This window comes from Triturus cristatus, chromosome 4_1 (assembly GCF_964204655.1).
Source record: "Triturus cristatus chromosome 4_1, aTriCri1.1, whole genome shotgun sequence".
Lineage (NCBI taxonomy): Eukaryota > Metazoa > Chordata > Amphibia > Caudata > Salamandridae > Triturus > Triturus cristatus.
Genome location: NC_140585.1, coordinates 159547751 through 159567215, shown reverse-complemented (window position 1 = coordinate 159567215; position 19465 = coordinate 159547751). Strand labels below are relative to the sequence as shown.

The 19465-nt window shown below is 41.6% G+C and overlaps 1 long non-coding RNA gene across 1 annotated transcript in view; it reads right to left on the bottom strand.

Moving 5' to 3' along the window:
• Nucleotides 1-6827: 6827 nt before the first annotated feature.
• LOC146853770 (uncharacterized) overlaps nt 6828-19465 on the bottom strand; it is a 29765-nt gene continuing 17127 nt past the window's right edge. Inside the window, exon 3 of the long non-coding RNA XR_014980720.1 lies at nt 6828-6987. This is a non-coding gene — a long non-coding RNA (uncharacterized LOC146853770). The remainder of the gene's footprint in view (nt 6988-19465) is intronic.

Here is a 19465-nt window from a genome sequence, read left to right as displayed (position 1 = left end):
CATACACTGACTTTGGTTTTGGTGGACCCCAAATATTCATTGGGCGTCCGAATACAATCTCGTAGGGTGTGAGACCGGTCCGAGAATGCGGTATCGATCTAATTGACAATAATGCCAGCGGTAAAGCGTCTGGCCAAGTCAAAGAAGTCGAAGCTTGGATCTTCGCGATCTTAAGCTTCAAAGTACCATTATATTTCTCGACCAATCCCGCAGACTGAGGGTGAAACACTGCATGAAATTTTTGAGTAATTCCCAGGCCTTTCAGGACATACTTGATAACATCTGCTATAAAATGAGGTCCATTATCACTCCACAACAATCTGCAAACGCCATATCGAGGGAAGAACTCCTTCAATAGCATCTTGGCTGTAGTCATTGCAGTATTGTCTTTCGTAGGGTATGCCTCAACCCATTTGCTGAAGGCACAAACCACTACTAGAACATACTTCAGATTGTTACAGCGCTCAAGCTGAATGTAATCCATCTGCAAAACCTCAAAGGGTGCAGTAGGTGTCGCAAATCCTCCTGCTGGAGTTCGTGTACCCTTTCCCGGGTTATACCTCAGGCAAATCATGCAGGTCTGCACTACCCTCTTTGCCGTACTAGCGATCTCCGGATGCTCCCAAACTCGTGTGAGTAATTTGACAATTGCGGAAGCTCCGACATGCGCTAGTCCATGTGCCATCTGAATCATAGGTTGTACGAAGGCTGTGGGTAACTTCCACTTATCCATCTGCTTACTTCTCCAACATCCTTCATCATCTAATTCTCCATCATTGGACCATTGCTCCCGTTCCTTATTGGAAGCGGTCCTCTGTATCTCCAGCACTTCTCTCCTAGCATCGTGCCATCTTTCTGCCTGTGACTTCTCAACATACATTGCAGTAGCACCAGGCTGCATCGCAGTCTCTCGTGCCACCCGGTCTGCTAAAGCATTCCCTTCTCCAACTTTATCAACCACTTTCTTATGGGCACTACATTTAACTATAGCAATCTTCTTTGGATATGTTAATGCAGTCAAAAGGTTGTGAACTAACTCCCCGTACATTATCTGTGCTCCATGTGACGTTAGAAACCCTCTCTCCTTCCAGAGTAGGCCAAAATCGTGCGCTACTCCGAAGGCATAGCGGCTATCTGTATAAACATTCACACACAATCCTGTACTGAGCTCACATGCGCGTGTTAATGCTATCAGTTCCGCTGCTTGAGCTGATTTCTGCGGTATGCGTGCTGTCTCCACTATTGTTTGTAATGTGGTAATTGCATAAGCTGCTGAAGTCGTACCATCTGGAAGCTTCAGGCATGATCCGTCCACCCACAGTTCTCCATCTACATCTGTAAAGGGCGTATCCTGGAGATCAATACGACCCTTTGTCTGTTCCTCAGTCACAAGAATACAATCATGTGCTTTCCGTGCTTCAGACTGAGTTTCCGGGAACGGCAACAATGTGGCTGGATTTAACGTTGCACACCTCTTTAACGTAATATGAGGAGCCAAAAGCGTCAGCTCATATCCCGTTAAACGAGCACTGGTCAAGTGCTGCATCTTTGTCTGATTAAGCAGGGTATCAACAGCATGGGGGACTAATACCAACAGTTTGTGAGATAACACAATCCCCTCACTTTGGCGTATTGACACAGCTGTCGCCGCAACCGAGCGAAAACAACCAGGCAATGCTCGGGCAACAGGATCAAGTACAGCCGAAAAATATGCACAAGGGCGTTGCTTGTCGCCGTGCATCTGCACTAAAACTGATAATGCACATCCGTCTTTCTCATGCACATACAGTGAAAAGGGCTTCGTATAATCAGGGGTACCTAACACTGGTGCTGAACAAAGGGCTTGTCGTAATTGCTGAAAGGCAATTTCACACTCATTTGACCAGGGAAGAGGGATCGGTGTGTCTTTTGTCAAAAGGGCTAAAAATGGTTTAGCTATGTGTGAAAATCCCAATATCCATTGCCTACAGAAAGAAGCAAGACCCAAAAATGCACGCACGTCCTTCTGTGTGGAAGGTACTGGCGTGTCCAAAATTGCTTGAATACGATCTGGTGTGAGTGCACGCCCCTCCTTAGACAAAAGGTGACCCAAATAAGTCACCTTTGGTCTACAGAATTGCAATTTCTTCTTCGACACTTTGTGATTGTGAGATGCCAAAAAGGAAAGCAAGGATAACGTACACTGTTCACACAGCTCAGGAGTGTCGGCCGCCAACAAGATGTCATCGACATATTGTATAAGGGCGACACCCTCGGGCAGAACAAAGGAATCCAATTGCCTTTTCAATGCTTGACTGTAAATGCTAGGGCTTTCTGTATAACCCTGAGGGACTCTACAAAATCTATAAGACCTATTATTCAGAGTAAAACCGAAAAGGTATCGGCTATCAGGGTGAATAGGAGTCGAAAAGAAGGCATTTTTCAAGTCAATAACTGAAAACGTGGTCGCTGTTGGCGGGACCAAAGTGAGTAACGTTGTGATATCAGAAACCACTGGATACTGAGGTATCACTATTTTATTCACTTCCCTTAAGTCAATGATAAAACGATAAACCCTGGTATCGGTATCTTTCTTCAAAATGGGTAAAATAGGACTGTTACAGACATTATAGGGAACTTCTTCCACTACTCCCACCCTAATCAAATCCTGCACAATCTGTATGAGTGCCTCCTCCCCCTCCTGGGAAATACGATACTGAGGGAGGCGTGGTAACACCGCACCCTCCTGGACACTAATGTGGACAGGCGGAATCACCATCTGTCCCACATCAGTATCCGAAGTGGCCCACAAAGAATGAGGGAGGGAAGCTAATACAGTGTCCTCCGCAACCACACACATCCACACATCATTGGGTGATTTTCGTTTAATATCACACGCACTCCAGTAGGGGAGCAGTGGATCGTAGCTCTGAAGTGCTTGAGCATATCAAGACCCATAATGTTGTCGGGCGTGTTCGGGGCAAGCAGAAACGGACATGGCGCAGAAAAGTTGTCAACATGGAATGCAAGGGGTCGGGAAAGAGGGCTTCGAGAGAGTGTACCATCAAACCCTACTGACGTAACCATTAAGCCAGATGGGGGAGCCCTCGGAACCAATTGTTTGGACAGCGCACTGCGAGTAGCTCCTGTATCAACTAGGAACCGATCAGTAGAACCCAAAACATTTGCTGAAACATAAGGACCCTTCTGATCAACCGGCACTTCAACTGATTCTAACCCCCATCCAACGCAGTCCTACGCATGCTGTGAGTCATGGTACCCAGAACGGTCGTTCCCAGACACTTGATACTGGTGTTGCCTATCAAACACATTAGGCCTATCCCGTTGCTGTACGTTAGGCTCAAATCGAGTACGATCATTAGAGTTCCCTCTGTAATTTGAAAAACCCCCTCTACCTCTCGGTTGTCCCTGACCACGTCCCTGACGAGATGCATACAACACTGGACAATCTCTAGCCCAATGACCCGACTGTTTACAATACGCACATTGATTTCTATTTACATCTGCCCGACCCGAAGGAGGACCATAGAATCCTCCCCTACCTCTGTCTACACCCCGACGAGGTGGACCATATACTTGTGCTAACATCACCTTAGTTTTCAAATCTTTCGATTTCTTCTCCTCATTCCCCTTCGCTTCTTGTTCCTGACGCTCATAATACTGAGCCATAGTCAGGAGGGATGCCGGAGACGAAGTGGACCAAGAACTTTCACTCGCTTTTAAACGAGCTGCTATTCCCGGTAATAAATTCGCCACATATTTATCCACAAAAAGATGTCGGCTTGTATCGTCCGTTAGCGACTGACCACTGAAATCATGAAAGGTCTCCTCAAAGCGTGTAAAGAAATCTGAAACTGATTCATCAAACTTCTGTTTACACGAGGCTAACATATTCCAGTCAATCTTTTTAGGGGAAATAATCGTTTTCAACTTAGTCAAGATAGCAGCGGGGAGATCTAAAATAATCTGGGGCGGTTTTTGCGCGGGTTTTCTCTCCCTATCCTCATCCTCAATCTCAGACCATTTGGCCCTAAAAACGGCTTGATCATCCACCTTCCGCACAGATCGCCACATATCCGGTGGTAAAATAAGCCCAAAGAACAAATCTATATCTGCTAAAGTCATAGTACAAGAATTCAAGGCCCCTTCGACCTCTTCGTAAAAGGCCGCCGGATTCTTGCGGGGGTCAGGCAATGCATTCTTCAATGCCATAACATCAGCCCTATGCCAGGGAGTATAAACCCAATTATACACAAAATAACCCCTAACATCGGGGGAAGACATATCTGAGCTAGTTCCTGCTCCTTTAGGAGGAACATACAAAGGTGCTGCCTCTCGCATTGGTTTAGCATGCACTAGTCCGCTCTTATCTGAGTGGGAGGTAGATGATTGGTCGCCGCCGATACGTGAATCCGATTGCTCCTCCTCCCCTGTCTTTAGGCGCGCTCTCTCTTTAAGTTCAAACGCCACGTCCCGCAATGCAAACAGCCGCCGGACCGCATCAGGTGCCTTAGAGGGAGAAAAAACACCGTTACGTAATGCTTTAGCATCTAATACTACATCATCAGGCTCAAAAACTTCTGAATATTTCCGAAAGGCAGTAATCACTTCATCAGAAAAAGTTTCAAGAAAATACAACTTCTCTCTATCCCGCCACTTTTCCAAAGACTCCAATACTTCAGAAAGAGATAGCTTGCTCTTAAGCGCACAAAGAGAAATTTTCCGCAGCTCACCCATACGCTCAGTTGATAACATGGACCGCGTGTCTACCTTATCCGAAACCGGTCCAGAATCCCGTGATCTCGGGGCAGACGCGCCAACATAAGGGGGTGGAGAGCGATCTAATAAATAAAAATCATCGTCAAGATTAGTAAGGACAGGATAAAGTGGCTGACGGACAGCATATTGACCCAAGACTTGCAACCTACGTTCTTTCTCTTGTTTCTCCGCCAGTACTCTTTCCTCCTGACGCTTCGCTTCCTGGGCTCTCACATGATCATTTTTCCGTTGCTCTTTATCAATCAACGCTTTCTCACGTTTCTCTCGCTCACGCACTTCCTTCACCCATAACCGTACACATTCAAACATGTCTTGCCGAGCACGCCGTTTACACATACACTGTTCCACATACTCAATCTTACGCATATCAAACGATCCATACAAAGGCCATCATAACTCAGGATCCTTTTTGGTATATTTCCTCCACACTGTGCTGTACATTATAGAGGAAAGACCATGCTTCACATACATATCCCTATTAGGAGTCCCCTCTGGGGGGGCTGGAGCAGATTCCTCGAGGTTTAACCGGTTTCCAAAACAGCAGCACCACTTACGGAGTGCGCTAAAAGCAGGCATGCTCAAAAATAATGCAAAATATGCAGTATTATCAAAAATGGCACTTAAACTTTCGCCGTTCAGATTTACACAGCTCCGGAGAAATATCTCCACATTACCTGCCTATATGTGTTGCAACGCATATATTCTCACAGTAATCAATACAAAATATGACCGGTCATCACAAATCAAACTCAAATAGCCAACCCAGGCTTTAAAACTCGGAACAAGTACCGTACAACGGTTCTTACCAATCAAGAGTGTCCAGGTTCCAACTGCCAAGTTCCAAAATTCGCCCAAACGGCTGTCGCGGCAAACCGACAGAAGAGGTCTCAGTCGAGGACCGGCGCCACCCAGAAGGTCAGTTCGGAAGGGAAGGAAGAAAACCTCGGGATGCCAGGACTAAAAACGCCACTGGCAGTGATCACATCCCCTGCCAAATTCCTCACCTTCGTCACGACCAGTCCTTCGAGCATCCGAGTCGCCGATGAGCCCCACGTGACGGGCGCCATTTGATGAATACAGGCCCCAGCTAGGCCCGCAGAATACTAGGGTTCGCTCTCCTGTAACGTAAACTAGAAGGAAGTTGGCACGGAAACTGCAAATACAAAGACAAAGTTTATTAACCCTTAAGGGTGGTCCTACAACCCATACAACACTCTTCAGTATTGCATAGAGTAGCACAAAGAACTTGCGTACACGGTCCCCTTTTATACACAACAGAGGGGCTCATAAGTGGGTGGATACAACATGAGGCGAAAAGCATTACCTTTTATGGACATTTTCGATACAGAATCAATATGTGGGCGGAGTTAACACACTCCTAAGCCCGCGAAAACATGGTCAAGCAAGAACTAACTGATAACAGATGTGGTCAAGTCTGGACATGCGCCAGACAGACAAAGGAACTATTTATAGACTGTTACTAGGCAGATTACAAGAGCAACTAACACGAAGATAGGACTCTTCTCGTGCTGAGCACGTGGAGACATGACAATACAAAATGGAGTCCGGACATTAGGCAACATAAGACGGAAAACATGTTTTAACTAGAGAACATATTATGGGAAAAGGGTTAACACCGGGCACAGTGTCGGATAAATACTACTTGCAAATTGACTCCCAATAAACATGCATATCACTCATTCTATTAACAACCATCTAATAATATACAACAAATACAAATAGTGGAATAGATAGGCATACAGGCTAATGAATATGTGATATATCTCTTTTATTCTTACAAAATATAAATATCTATTTTTTACGTTTTCTGTTTTTCAATTTCTTTTTTTCACAATGAATTCTTTTTTTCAACAATACATATGGACAACAATATATCTGCAAGTCATCATCTGTGCAAATTGATTCTTATTTATACAGTATAAACTATGATAGATTCATAATTGATTGATCATAAGAGGTGTCCTTAGCCTGCTAGTGTTAATCATATTGATAATTCATTATTTCTACTATGATTGTTTTTCCTCACACACACTATATACAAGAACTAAAATCCAAAAAACCAGTGAAAAACTTTTTTTTGATTGTCTCAACTTTATACTCAATTGTAGAACAATGAGCACATAGGCGGTCGATTGACACAACGCGTTTCGGCTAGGCCTTCGTCAGGAATCCGCTCTGAGTTTAACACTATATGTAAAAAATAATAACAACAAGAAAAAACATATGTATCAATTAAAACCCGTTTTATCAATTGTTTAAGGGAGTCAATGTAGCAATGATAATTCATTAACATAAACAATGATGAACTAATTCATTTGAACTATGAAATCCCCTCCCAACGTCTCTCAGCTCTGCACCGATCCCAACACTCTTGATAAAGAAATTCAGTTACCCAGATTCATAGTGTTGCAAAAATGGGGAGAAACAATACCATTTAACTTTAGCTATACTTAGCAAGAACCATTCTGATAGAAACCTAGGAAGTATTGGAATAGGGTGCTAACAAGTGTTCTTTTTTATTGCACAGGGCGAGTTACTCTACTTTTACAAAAATGGGGTGAAACAATACCAGTTTGCTTAAGTTGTACCAAGCATGACCAATCTGATGGGGACCTGGGCTATGCTGGAATTGGGTACTAACAAGTATTCTTTTTTGTTACCCAGGACGAGTTTCTCTACTCTTACAAGGGGTGTTGATGGGAGATGTTTTTCTTGGTATATGCCAGTTAAATTGAAGTTAAGAACACTGAATTTCTAATCTTGCTTTTATATAGTTATGAGAGATGAGAAAACCATACTGACCCTTGTTATTCCAATAGACTATTTTCGTGTGTAGCTCGAAGTAATCGGTTGAACCCAGTTTATATCCTTATTTAGGGGGACGAATGGTATACAATGGTTCTAAAGAAAGACAGAGATATGTCACTTAGACTGAGGGATGGGAGATAACTGATTATACTCTATTTATTACGATATGTTGGTCTAATCTGTGGCACGCTTAACTAGAGTACTTACTTGCTTGAAAAGTGTTGCACCGATTAAACAACTGATTTCTTGCCAAACATGGATGTCAATGGTGCGCACCTTTGTTTTTCTGTCTTCGCAGATAAAAGCAGACCTAAGGAAGTGGATATATAAGCGAGTGTACTATAGCTGCTCACTTTTATCTACAGTTTATTATATAGACGAAAAGGCTCTGATACTATACCTAATTCGTGTTACCTATGATAAGATCTGTTATTTACCCATTTGTTATCTGTCTAAGTAACCCAATAGCTGCACAGATATCATTGTAATTCATTCATGTGTATTTAATACACACCTTGATTTTGTTATTCTGTTCTCTATGTCGTTGTGGTCCGTCTTTGTTGCGTCTGTTGTTTCCCCTTCATATCGGGCTCTATTTAATCGTCCTGTTGAATAGCATAAATGGTTGTCTATAAGTTTTACGAAATTTCACCACAGAAAGTAAAAACTCTCCTTGGGAAAACACTTCATAGTATAAGAATCTTCAACTCATACTGGTTAGCTTCCCTGTCTGCGATCGATATTCGACTACCGGAGAGCATGTGTCAATAAGTTTAATGCTGCTAATGTGATACAATCAACCAGCGTTCGTATCAGCACGTGCACAAACCGTATGCCTATTGGTTTGAGTCTAACTCGGAATAAACTATTAGCACTCCGTATTATCTTTCCTTACCCGGTCGGGTCTCGAATGGGTAGAAATCTCCTCTCTGTTTGGCTCAGCGTCCTCTTCTGCTTCGTCAGTGATCATAATCACCGCCATATTGGGTCTATTTACATACGCCCGTGTTACGTACGTTGTTCTGACGTACTCGGTCATGCGCATGGAGATAGAGCTAGTGGTTTGGTCGAAATAACAACCTGCGCCATGTTTAAATGGTTATTTTATAACTTTATTGTTCCTGTCTAATTTATGGATAGAAGTCTCACTATCACTGTTAATAATTCAATTTGAGTGATTACAAAAAATACCACAATTATTTATTTGTTAAAGAAACTTATAAATGTGTTATATTTTATATATGTCCTTTGATATTGGGGGATATATGTTGTAGACAGTGATACAATTTGTTTTTTCGTTTGAGACTTACGACGTTAAAGAGAGAGACCATTGTTTCCATGATATTAAGATGTTATTGCCAGGATCTCTTGAGCTAAAGTGGTTACTCGTTTCTCAACTACAATCCTATATACACTGACCTCTTTATTCCGCTTATCAACCACTATGTGTTAGATCAGTATAGCCAATTATATTTCTTTTTCTTTTCTTTTTCTTAACCTTGACTTGAAGACTGGTATAAATTTGACTGACTTGACTGTCATCATGAGTATCAATTATCCATTATTTTTAATTGCTTGATCCCAAGGTATTTCTTGGTTCAAACCTGATGTAGCTGTATTAAGGATGAACATCCAATAAACCTCTCTCATTTTTCTGATCTTATCCATCTGTTCTCCTACGCGGGGCCAAATCTTTTCCAGTATATACCACTTAATGTCTTCTGGTGTGTGTCCCAGATCTAGGAAGTGTTGCACCATGGGTGCCGATGTTTTCTGTGTTCTAATTGCTGATTTGTGCTCGGTAAGTCTGACATTGAACGCTCTCCCTGTTTCTCCCACATATCCCTTGTGGCATGGACAAATGATCAAATAAATGACATTTGTTGATTTGCAGTTGTTTAATGTTTTGGGTGTAATGTTGACACCATTGAAAGTAAATGTCGTTGCTTCGATGGCCATGGAGCAAGATTTGCACATGGTGCATTTGAAGTTCCCTACCACTTTTTTAGAGCCTTCCAAATCAATTTGGTGGAAGTTTGTCTCATTTTTCATTCTTGAATGTACTATGTGGTCTCTCAAGCTTTTGTTACGCTTGTATGCAAATAGAGGTTTAGGTATTATTTCCTCTCTCTTAGTTTTCTCCACATTTAATATGTGCCAACTAGAGCATATCGCTTGTCGAATTCTGGAGTTCAGCATGGAATGGCGTGTAGCAAAAACCAAAGGTGGATTTGATGTAGTTTTGATATTTGTAAGTAGGTGTTGCCTATCATAGTAACGTGCCCGTTTGTAGGCCTCCCTTACGATTTTGTTCGGATATCCTCTAGCATGAAATTTTTTCTTCATGACCTCTGATTTCTCATCACAGTCACTGATGTTCGTACAGTTTCGCCTAAGGCGTAAAAACTCACCGAACGGGATATTGTCCTTTTGGCTCTTAGGGTGATAACTATCATAATGCAATAGTGTGTTCCTTGCTGTTGTCTTAGTGTATAGCACAACCATTAATACTCCTTGTTGATGCTTGATGAGGATATCTAGATATTCTACTTGTTCCGAGCTAATGTTGTGAGTGAAGCTGACATTTTCATCGCATAAATTGATCCACTCTATGAATTCAAGTAACTTTTCATATGTGTCTGACCAAATAAAAAAAACATCATCAATAAATCGCGACCATTTGGTCACTGATTCGTAAAAAGGTGCTATTTCATTATAGATGTAGTTTTTTTCAAAAAGGGTCATGTAGATATTAGCGACCGTGGGGGCACAAGACGCTCCCATGCTGACGCCTTGATTCTGTCTGTAAAGTTGTTGATTGAACTCGAACACATTATCCTCTAATACAATTTTAAGACATTCTAGCACAAAGATAGAAGGACAATCGATGTTGTATGTCTTTATGAACCAATGCACGGCTGCAATGGCTCCTCCAATTGGAATATTGCTATATAAGGCCTCTATATCCATAGTGACCATATATTGATTATTTGGGCGGAAAGGTGTATTCTCCACGAGGTTAATGATATGTCTAGTGTCCTTTACGAAAGCTGGAGTTTTAGGTATATGTTTGCATAGTAGTGCATCTACGTATTTGGCCAATGGTTCGGTCGCTGATCCTATAGTGGTGACTATCGGTCTCAGCGGCGGATCACTGGCGTTCTTATGCACTTTTGGTATGCCGTAGATGCTGGCCATTTTAGGTTTTTCTATATTAAGGAATGTCCATTCCTTAATGCATATGTCTCCATTTTTCAGTGCCTTGTTTGTTATTTTGAGTATTTGTTTAGCAATTTGTGCTGTGGGGTCTCTGGTAATAATACGATAGTATCTGGTATCTCCCAACATTTGGTTCATTTTTGTGACATATGTGGGAGTGTCATATACGACTATTCCCCCTCCTTTGTCGCAGGCTTTAACTGTTAGATGTGATGCCTGTTTAAGGGTTTGCATTGCTGTATATTCCTCTTTTTTTAAATTGAACGGTGTTGCCGGAACATATTTAATGATATTCTGGACTTTGTTGTAAACTACTTTTTCGAATACCGCTACTTCTGGTGGTAGTTGATCTAAGGTAGGTGTAAATACAGATATTGGAGCAAGACCCGATAAATTTGGAGTTCCTTGTTGAGGGTCTGCGCCTGCAAAAAAAACCTTCAGTCTTATTTTTCTGAAGAGGGCTACAAGATCTCTCACCAGCTCAAATTTGTTAAGGCCTGAATGAGGGGCAAACGTCAATCCTTTGGACAATAAGGCAACAGTAGAGTCAGAAAGGGGCATGTGACTTAAATTGAATACAGGTAGAGTATTTATTCCCTCCAGTATTGCGCATTCCGGGTTACCAGATATTGGTCGTAGTCCATCGGTGGATTGCCCTGGAAGCGCGGTTGAAATTGTGGAGTGGGATAACGTGGTTGATATCGGGGTCTCCAATTTTGGCGTCTGGTGTAACGCCTCCCTAAAAAATTAGACTGTCTTCCTCTTGATCTTGCTGTATTTATTCCGTTATCTCTGAGCTCTTGGGCTCGTTCTTCCTGATCAGAATCTGTTGTGTCAGAGAATGTGGTGACTTTCCTGCTGACAAATGTTGGTCTATTCATAAATGTATCGTGTTGCATCTCTCCTGCTTGATTGTAGAATTGTTCAGCTAAGTATGGATATGTACCTTCCTTGCTGAAATACCTTATATCTTTTCTTAATTTCTCTATCTTACGTTTATTAAGGTATTCTGTGTAGGAGTGTAGGTCTTTATCTATTTCTTCTAATTTCTTTTTTGCTATCTCCACTGCACAAGAGGCTTTGATTTTATTCTCTAGTTCTGCGATTTCTGAGGCTAGTTGTTCAATTACCTCCTTTGCTGTTTCCACAATCAGCATCATATAGTCACGGGAGCAGCGATTGGAAATCATTGCCCATCGTTCAAGAAATTGTTTAACTTGAACAAACAATCCTGGGATGTTCCTGACTTTTAAACCTTGCGGTATGACTCCTGCCTTTAAATATTCCAACATATATTGGCCATGTAGTTCAATGCGTTTGATCTTTTTTCTCAATGCTAGAAGTGATGTTATATCTTCATTTTTATCTGTACCTGTGAAAGTTTGTTGTCCAAAATTGCTAGAACTGCCTACCATATTGGCAAACTGTTCATCTGTGAATCCAAATGTTTGGAGATTGGCCATATTTGTATTATGTACTTAACGTGATAATCTATCTCAGTGTGCTGTAATCAGTGCAAAACCAGAGACTATTTGGTTAGGAATCCAAGTTCAAATTGATAAATGTATAAAGAGTGTCAATTGATAATATTAAAAAGAACCCCTCACAGACAGGCTGCGAGATAATGTGTTTGGTAAAGCAACGGGGCCCCTACTGACTTAATGTATAGCCCAAGTAGGGAATAAACTATTATGGGGAAAGGGTTAACACCGGGCACAGTGTCGGATAAATACTACTTGCAAATTGACTCCCAATAAACATGCATATCACTCATTCTATTAACAACCATCTAATAATATACAACAAATACAAATAGTGGAATAGATAGGCATACAGGCTAATGAATATGTGATATATCTCTTTTATTCTTACAAAATATAAATATCTATTTTTTACGTTTTCTGTTTTTCAATTTCTTTTTTTCACAATGAATTCTTTTTTTCAACAATACATATGGACAACAATATATCTGCAAGTCATCATCTGTGCAAATTGATTCTTATTTATACAGTATAAACTATGATAGATTCATAATTGATTGATCATAAGAGGTGAACATTCATGTCTTTAGAGAATGCTTAATCATATCGCCGTTTTAGTTTTCAACACCCTCACTCCCATGGCTGGATTGGGGGTATGATTCCTACATGTTTGACACCAAACACGATATGGTTCTGTGTAGCCATTCTCAAGTTATCACGCTATCGCGATTACTTATAATGCGGTTAACAGTATATGGTATGGCTGCACTACAAAGAGCCTTGCACTAGTTTTAACGAAGGCTGCAGAGGGGCCCTACTCAGGTAGGGGTTCCCCCTCACACATATCTCAGCACCCTGCCTTGTAGGATTAGCAAGTCCTACTTTAGGGGTGACCTATGAGGATATATGTGTTGTGTTGTATTAAGTGGGATACAGGGTACCTATATCCCTGTAAGGGGTGCAAGCACCACCTTACTCAGACTACAGTAGTGGTCTAGTGGTGTCAGTTTGTATGGCTGTCCCAGGGGTGGCACAACAAGTGCTGCAGCCCCTGGTAGGCCTCTGAGGGACCCATGCCCTGGGTACCTAGGGAACCATCTACAAGGGCCTCATAGGGTGCCCTCAGTATCCAATTAGTATGTACCTAGGGTACTCACATCAGTTTAGCGAGGAAGCAGATAGGCTGGGGTCCTGGATAGCAGGGCCGCAGCCTGGCTAGAGTCATAAAACAGCCAAAACATCAGCAAAAAGTTGGGGGCAACTATGTAGTCGATGCCACTCTCCTACATTGACCTAGTAAGAATTGGAAGACATGAAGGCTGAGAGGAAGTTGAGATTGAAACTGGCTAACCTAGACTTTGAGGAAAAGAAGGCAGCAGTGGAACTGGCACTGGAGGAGGAAAGGTTAACCTTTGCCTTTGCCTAAAGGACCATGAGCTAAGCCAGAAAGCACTGGACCTGAAATCAAAGAAGCTCTCTGAGTCCAGTGATGATGGTGGCAGCAACAGTGAAGGGCCTAGTACAGGTAAAAGAGTCCACATCCTCAAAGACCAGATTCCCAGATCTGTGGTGGGGTTTAATTGATAAGTAAGTCGCAGCATATGATGTGACCTTGTTTGGCCCTGTGCATGCAAAGAGTCCCAGAGGAGAACTGGGGGTCTAGTCTGTGGAAGTACATGTCAATTGATGGGAGCTATTGAACACAGGTCAGATCCAGAACATAGGCTTGAGGCAATCAGAAGTTAACCTTCAGGTTTGATCTCTGACATGAAGTTAAAAATGCTCAGAGGCAAGGCAGCAATGGCCCAATGTGGCTTAACATCATTTGATAACAACTGGACAAGATCTTGGTAAAGCTGTTGACTTTTGGCAAGAAAGTTATAAGTAGGAGAAATTAGATTTTCTCAGCAGAAAGATCCATTAGTGACTTTGCCTGGTAAAGATTTTTACCTTTGGACGTAGTCAGGTTTTTGGAGCTCAGACTCTTCTAGTGATACACGGCTGCAGGCTGTAGCTGAAGAGGGCTCCATGATACGGGATACCTTTTCGATAAGGTTCTTCTAAATTGAATTAGCTGCTACCGACATTCTCAGTGTGGGACCAGCCTAAATTGCACCTCCATTCTAATAGCTTGGCAGGTTTGCACCAGTCCTCCGGAGGTCTTTAGGCCTGAAACATTTTCTAAGTTTCATGTTTCAAGAGCTGTAAGGAAGTGTGACACAGAAAAAGGCATGTTATTGGTATAGATGGAGATATTCGACCAACTAATATACAAGGATTGATCTTTATGTTAATGGCAATATTTAGAATATGTATGCCCTCCGCTTCGTTAGATCCAAATCCACCAGTATTCCAACAATGGCGGGCACGACTGTTAGCTTCATGTAGCCTAGAGGTTGCAAAATATATAGAAGGAAGGGACGGAACAAGAGAAAAAAGGGGTTGGAAATATGGGAGCCCCTGCGACAGTGGATGAAAAGTTATGAGAGTGCGGATTAGATGCTTGGTGGTCCTAACTATATAAATAATAAAATATACTAGGAAATGTCTTGAATATACTAGATCATTTATAACGTTAGCGAAACCAACTGCGCAAGATGAGTTCTTTTTTTTGTTTGATATTGTAACATATTTGACTTATGAAATATATGTGATACTTCAATTCCTGATTTATGTATATATAATGAATTGTAATGCCTAAGTGGGGTGGGGGAGGGAAGGGAGGGGCGGGAAGAAATGTTTAAAAATGTATAATAAAGATCATTTAAAAAAAGGAAAAGGCATGTTAGTGCTTGTGATGTCCCTGTAGCTTGCACAGGAGGTAAACTTTACAACTCTCAGAGTCTGATCTTCTTCTGGGTACCAGAATTCAATCAGTCTTCTTTGTTCTTCTCAAGTTTCAGACAGCATGTCTCTCCCTAAGCAATAGAGTGAATGTTCCCAGGCGTAACGCTACCCATTATTGCAGCACTTCCTCTATGCCCTCCAGCAAACAATCCCCAATGCCCCTTTCTGCTGAAAACCGAGATCTCAATGAGAAGGAATTTTGAATCATATTTTTAGCTCTCATCTAACTAAAATTAGCTCTGTTCAATGTAATAAAGTAAACCAGTGTTTTCCTGTGGAAAAGCTAGCTTTTTTGCAATGAAAATAGCTTTTGGGACTTTTCACTGTAAGGTCACGTTTAGCGTTAAACAGTTTTAAATACAATGCACGCTGCCTCATTGACAATAAGGCCTACTTAGGTGTGACTTATAAATATTCAAAAGGAATGTTTTGTTCTATCACAAGGGGTTATTTTGACAGATCAAATGTACCGTTTAAAACTGCAACTTTAAAACTCCAAATGTTTAGGCCTCTAGTCATGTTTGCACTGTTTAGGCAGTGAGTGGCAAAATTGTAGGCCTGGGCGGTAAATTCCGTTCCGCTTGCGGAATTTGCGGAATTTCGGTAATTTCCCGTTCCGCGGAGAACGCGAAATCGCCCAAAATTCTGCTTTCCGCGACTTCGCGAAATTTTTTCTTGTTCGCGTTCTCAAAATGCGTGTTCGTGAGATATTTCTCCCCGAGCACGCAAACAGCAACTGTGAACAGGAAAAAAGCATCGCGAACAAGCAATTCCGCGTGTTTGCGGAATTTCTGCATGTTCGCGGAGATTTTTTACCGTTTCGCGGAGAATTGCGTAACGCGATTACGCAAATTCCGCCCACCCCTACAAAATTGGCACAACTGGTGAAAGTTCATTTAAAAGGCAAACACAAGGAGATAATGGACGGAACACTGAAACTTTTCAGACACTCACCCCCAGTCACAGTTCTGGGTTGAATCCATCATCGTTCTTTAGCTCACTTCGCCACCCCAGTTCAGACCCAGGCATATGCAAATCAGCCTTGGCCCTGTGCCTCATAGGAACAGACCAGCCCGAACTGCTAAGCCAGGACTTCCCTGGACCTCAAACAAGCATCCTGGGACCGGTTTCGGGGTAATACCCCTCATCAGCCAGGCTAGGATTAATCCAGTGGCAAAGTGTGCAAGGGACCCCCGTCTGGACAATACCCTTCCAACTTAGGGTCACAACGTTAATTTACAGGCTGTGAGTGCACTTGTTACCATATACTAGGGACTTATAGGTAGTTTACATAGTTCAATTACGGATATGCCAATTACAACCAGCTAAAGCAGTCAAAGCAAAAATCTCAGGGTACACGATAGTCATTTCCTACAATATTGTTTTCTTGAATATAGTTGTACATTTTAAAATTAATTTAGTATGTATTAGTTATATTATTATTTAAAGGTATCAACACTACCATAAATTGTTATTTTAATGAATAGATATCAGATGTATTTTTTTAATGTAATTAGTATGTTGTAATTTGATAGTGGCTACTTGGTTTCACAGGGGATTCTAATGGGAAATTATTTAACATATAAAATATTGTTCATTAATCTAAATTATTGTTTAGGGTGATTACATTATTAATTCCTAATTAATATTGTAAGTATGTAAGCTGTTTAATTATTTAATCATTATTTTAATCTTCTTTTGTGTTTTTAGTTATTAGTGATTAGTTGATTTAATTATAAGCATTCTAATCTTGTATTTATTCGTTATTTAAAATTTGTTTTGTAATGATTAATTTTAATATATGAGTGCTTTATCTAAAAAACATTTTAACTAGTGTTTGGGTGTTTTTTGAGGGTAGTAGGGAAAAAAATGTATTTTTAAAAAAATTATTTAAATTATAATTCTTTTCGCTTCGAATGTATTTTGTAATATATTTTTCATTTTATTTCAAATTTGTTTATCTTGATTAATATATTTTTTATTTTAAAATTTGTGAACATGTTTTATTACATTTATTATTGATATAATATATGTCATATTATATATATATTTATAGATAGATATCCGTCCAAAAGGGTATCCCTACGCTGCAGGAGTGCTATAGAAGGGTGAGGAAGCAGATCAGAAACATGCGTTTTTTAAGAGATTACGGAATCGAAGATAGTCGGTACAATTCCGGAGGTGGCTGGAAAGTGAATTCCACGCGGAGGGGGCCAGATGGTAAAAAGATTCACCCCTGTTGCAGGATTTCTTAACATGGGGCACCAAGAGGAGTTATTTAGAACTAGAGAGTTCTGGAAGGTAGATAATGAATGAGTCTGTTTGCTAGATAGCTAGGGTCATTACCATATCTTGCCTTATGCACTATGCAGCAGATCTTATATTGAATTCACTTGAGGATAGGCAGCCAGTGTAGACTCTGGAGAAGTGGCCGAGAGGCGGTCCTAGCAGGAGAGTTGGAGACTAAGCAGGCTGCAGTGTTTTGGACCACCTGAAGTCTGTTAAGAGAAGACTCATTGGCTGAAATCAGGAGGGCATTACAATAGTCTAAATGACTAATTGCTTGGGCCAGAAGGAGATTTGTTCAGACTGTCATGGGGAGAAGATGAAAAACCCTGGTCTATATGTACCCCTCAGTTTTTTACTACTGCTTTCTAGATAGGGGCATCACCCAGGTCAGTGGGCCACCAATAAGGGCACCAGAGTAGGGGCGCTCCTCCAAACAGCATAATCTCTGATTTGCTGGCATTTAGTTGAAGAAAATTGTTCCGGATTCAATCCGATATGGTCACCATGCCTTCACATGGGAAATTTTTTGTCAAAAGCCATTAGGAGCTGGGTGTTGTCAGCATATGAGATTGGGATGAAGCCCAGATCCCTTAGTAGATTCGCCAAGGGAGCCATATAGATGTTAAATAGAGTGGGACTGAGACAGGATCCCTGAGGCACACCTTTAGTCAGCTTCGATGTTTGGGAGCTGGAGGTGCCAAGATTGATGGTTTGGGTGCAGTGGGTTAGGAAGCTGGCTAACCACTGGAAAGCAGAGCCCTGGGCTCTGATGTTACTTAGTCTATTGAGTTGGATGGATTGGGATATTGTGTCAAACGGCGCTGACAGATCCAGCAGCACCAGTATTGCTGCTTGTCCATTATCCAGGGAGCGCCTAAGGCTGTCCGTGACTGCAATCAGAGCCAACTCCATACTAAACATGGGTCGAAACCCGGACTGAGAGGGGTCTCGACATCCTGTTACTTCAGTGAACTCTGAGAGACACTTGTTGATGTGTTTTCCCAGAAGTTTTCACAAAGGGAGATAGGGCGGTAGTTGGACAGATCATCCTGAGGGTCGTTAGGTTTCTTCCAGATAGGGATTACCTGGGCATCCTTCTATTCAGATGGAAGATATCCCTTATTCAGGGAAGAATTGAGAATGGAGCAAAAAGTGGGTGCCAACTGTTTATGGAGTTGGGAGGATGTTTAGCAGTTAAAATATCCTGAGGGGAACCTGATTTGATGGTTTTCATTAGAGACTCCACAGTATCTATAGAGAGTGAAGGGAAGCAGTCCAAAGAATGTGTAATGGGAGAGAAAGGTGGAATGGGGGTAGAGATGTTGTTAGGAGGGTCCCTGTCCCTAATGATTCTGTTGTATATGTTCTCAATTTTCTGGATACAATTATTGGCTAGTTTGTGACAGAGTTCTTGTGAGGGCATTACCTCGTTATGACAGGCTTTGGGATTAGTGAAGGAACTGAGAGTACGATAAAGCTCTTTAGAAGATTTTCTAGCCTGATTGAGTTGTGACTCAATTTGTCTTTTGAGTGCTTTCTTTATGTTTTTTGTGATATAGGGAAAGAGAGTTCATATAAGTTATTTTGTCATTAACGGTGTGGGAGGGACACCAAAGTCTTTCCATTTTCTTGCATGGGCTTTTTTCCATCCGCATATCGGGAGAGAACCATGCCGCCTGCGTTCGCCCGGTCCTAGTTGGATGAGGTTTTAATGGGGCCAGCTGTTCCAGGGTGGTTCTTACTATGTTATTGTACCTAGCCAGACAATCATCCATATTATCTGAAGCCAGATAGGCATTAGTTGGAAAGCTATTCGCAAAGCGTCCAGGCACAATTTTATGCCATTGTCTTTGCAGACTATGGGTGGTTTTAGCTGGGCTAGGAATGGCCCTACTCTTTTTATTTGAATTATATATAGACATCTATCTATCTATCTATCTATCTATCTATCTATCTATCTATCTATCTATCTGTCTATCTGTCTGTCTGTCTGTCTGTCTGTCTGTCTGTCTGTCTGTCTG